Below are 3763 nucleotides of genomic sequence, written 5' to 3'. Positions count from 1 at the left end.
TATTCTTACTATATTTTAGGTATATATATATATATGTATACGTATATACGAATTTATAAACTTAGAAAAAATTAAGCTATAAATAACATAAGTTATAAGTATATATAGTATACTTAAACATATATATATATATATATATATATATATATATATATATATATATATATATATATATATATATATATATATTTAAGTTATATAACCTAAGTATATTGATATATATATACGTATATTCTTACTATATTTTAGGTATATGTAGTATAACACTATAACTTAAGCATATAACTTAATATATATATGTATACACGTATATTCTGTATTGCTGACTTGCTGTTAGCCTGTTAGTCAGTAAATATTTAAACTTTACTTATAAACTTGTATAACATATGTAAATATACCTACAATATACTAATAAATACTATAATATATATATATATATATAATACAAAAAAAAAAAGGTTTTGGGGACTTTGAATCGGACTGGTTCCGGTTTGAGGTTTCAAACCGAAACCGGTTAAACGGTTCCGATTTTTTAACCGGAAACCGATCGGTTCCCTAACCGGTTACCGGTTAACCCGGTTAACGGGTTTACAGTCTACCCGACTTTCGTTACCTTCCACAAAGTGGCACGTAATCACTATTTTTGGATGGTTAATCATACAAGGAATGAAGGAATCGAGACATTTTTTGTAGACAAATTGTCACACCCTAGCAATGGTAGGGCATGACGGGCACCCGACTCTCATCAGAGTCTAGCGAACCCTTAGACATTCACTCTATTAAAACCTGCCATTTCAAAAACTTTTAAGAACATAATTTTTTTTTAAAATTGAAATCATTATCTCTATAACGATTATGAAAACTTTCAATCAATAAGTACTTTAGACCAATCTAAATCATCTAAAATACATACTCTTTTAAAATCCACAAAGGACTCAACTGACATCACTTTGTCGACACCTCGACAAACCTGTCTGCAAAAGTCTCTAAGAAGTGAACTGAACATTATGAGTCAGGACAGGGCCCTGACATACCCGTAATCATACATATCTATACATGACTCAGCACAGCTCCAGAATGAGGTGGAACTTGCCAATCCCAGCTGACGTCCAATTATCTTAGCTATACACTTAACCTGCCAAACAATTTGGGGCTGCGGGCATGAACGCAGCGTCCCCAGGCAAAAGGACGTCAGTACGGACAATGTACTGAGTATGTAAGGTGGTAACAAATCATAATCATAATTTGATTTAGGGTAGAAGAAATCACAATCTAACTCAATACCTGCAGCCTTCGCTGGAAGAAACATAAATGTATACACGAAGTCTCAAAACAATCTTTAAGTAAATAACGCAATCCAACACACATTCTTTAAGTAAATAATGCAATCTAACACACATTCTTTAAGTAAATAATGCAATCTAACACATATGCCGCTTCCGACATGTTAACAAAATGGTCCCTTCGGACAGCCGCTTCCGGCTAGTATCATAATAGTCCCTTCGGACGGCCGCTTCCGGCTTAATAATGATAATGGCCCCTTCGGGAAGCCGCTTCCGGCTTAATAAGGATGATGGCCCCTTCGGGCAGCCGCTTCCGGCTTAATAAGGATGATGGCCCCTTCGGGCAGCCGCTTCCGGCTCAATATCACAATCATGTCAACACAAACTTAATCCACAAATATTAATATAAAGAGATGATGCTATGGAATGTAAACATAAATCGTAAATGAAATGAAATGAAATAGTAAAATCTCACACCCCCTTCGGAGTGGTTTTGAAAATATAACTTTATGTTTTCTTTAGTATAAAACTAATTTCCTCGAAATCATTAGTAAAACCATATACACAACTCAACTGGCACCTTATGGGTGTTCCCTTCGGAACAGAATATGAGTACAATATCAATAAACCATCACAAGAAACATTTAGACCTTACTCGTCTAAGAATGAAATCATATGGAGCACATATAGAATGAATAGCACAAGAATCATGAATCGCATTCGGAACCTATGAATAGAGTTACCCCAAAGGTTATATCATTCATCACTTACATCTAAGACATGCCAAAAGAAAGAAGGGTTAGCCTTACATACCATTGCCGCTTCTCAAGTTAACCATAACTTAGGTCTCGGGCTTCACCAATCTACAAACAATACCAATTATGCCAATAATCAAATTAGGATACTCTTTTAAACCAATCCTTAATTACTTAGAAATCTAACGATATTCGGGTAGCATCTTCCTTAAAAACTTAATAATCCTCATGATTCCAATTTAGCCAAAATATCAATCCCAGTACTAATATCAATATCAACAAATACATGCCCAAATAAAATCAAATCCATTCTTAAATCACTTTCCAACAGCCCACATGATAATAGTAACAATTTATCCAATTTCCGATATAGTTTTCGTAATTCTCGTCCCACGATATAATTATGACCTGGATGAATTTAAATATACGTAGGAGAGGAGAATTATTACCTTATATGCCAAGAAGTAATTTTTTTCCTCCTTACTTCACTTCGAAGAAAACCCGAATTCAACAACACGATAAGACGGAACAACGAGATTGAAGCGACGTGCAAAACCCGTAAAAAAAAAATCGAATAGCGTCGTTGCTTAAACTTCCAAACACTGAATGTACTAGTACGTTTCTGCCCATATCCTTAAATTCACGATGCAGCTATATAAATTAGCTGCTGCCCTCATCTTTCAGAAGTGAACTTTCACGATTTAAGTTGACAAGAATGAACATATATTTATGTCTCTACACTAGCAAAAACGTTGCTGCTATGGTTCTTTTATTGGAAGGGAAAACATTGGTGCTATTGACCATATTATAGCATAGTGTTGTATGAGCAGCCCATTGTGAATTTAATATGAAAAAAGAATGACCAGCACATACCTTGTGCTTACAAACGTGTCAAGGAAAGTAATGGCAAAAGAATGAATATGCTTTTTATATATAAAAAGAATAAGCGGTGGTGCAATTTCCCACAAAGGACACTTGTTCAATGATAGCAATATCAGGGACAAACATTAATCAAGATTAAAAATAATTTAACACCAATATTTAATGAATACATACACGGATAAGATTTTACATAGACCATTAGTACTTTTATATTCATGTCCTACATAATCACTAATTATCTCCCTGTCTTCCATTAATTCAATATTTATCTAATTGCACACCCAATTAATTTTTTTATCACAATTAACTTAAATAGCAATCATTTTTAATACACTTCGTACATATCATTTTAGTAAATTCCATTAGAACAAGTTGCTGCATGTAACGTTTTCCTCATGAAAAGGAATTACTACACCTTCATTCTACTTGAAACTTTCTCCGGCCAAAGTAATCTCCATATAAAAACCTTGCAAGTGGATTATGGGATCCACTTCTTCTTCTTATTATAATGATTAGTGCCCTACAACAGTAGGTGCCACCAATTACATATAATGAAATAGTCATATGATGCTTATTTCCATGATTGGCACGTGGAATGAATGTTTGGCACCTAGCATTATCCCATAGTTGATTATTTAATTCTTTAATTCTGCCTATAAGTTTGGGATAACCTCGCGTCCATTACTAATATCATTTAACTCGCACACTTTCCAACGCATGAGAATACGGGACGTAACACAAATAGTCCCTCATTTCAAATCCTATAATCTGTTCATGTGTCTTCATCAACTTCATGATCATTTATCATTTCGTTATTATCCTCGTAATTTGTTTTATTTATTC

General features: G+C 33.8%; 1 long non-coding RNA gene across 1 annotated transcript; it reads right to left on the bottom strand.

Moving 5' to 3' along the window:
- Positions 1-844: 844 nt before the first annotated feature.
- On the bottom strand, positions 845-2921 carry LOC132642667 (uncharacterized). The gene is made up of 3 exons (XR_009583294.1): positions 2488-2921; positions 2097-2146; positions 845-1153 (listed from the first exon to the last, which is right to left on the bottom strand). It is a non-coding gene; the product is annotated as an uncharacterized LOC132642667 (long non-coding RNA).
- Between the last annotated feature and the right edge of the window lie 842 nt (positions 2922-3763).

Source organism: Lycium barbarum, chromosome 5 (genome assembly GCF_019175385.1).
Source record: "Lycium barbarum isolate Lr01 chromosome 5, ASM1917538v2, whole genome shotgun sequence".
In the NCBI taxonomy this organism is placed as follows: domain Eukaryota; kingdom Viridiplantae; phylum Streptophyta; class Magnoliopsida; order Solanales; family Solanaceae; genus Lycium; species Lycium barbarum.
This window is presented reverse-complemented; position numbering and strand designations above follow the sequence as displayed.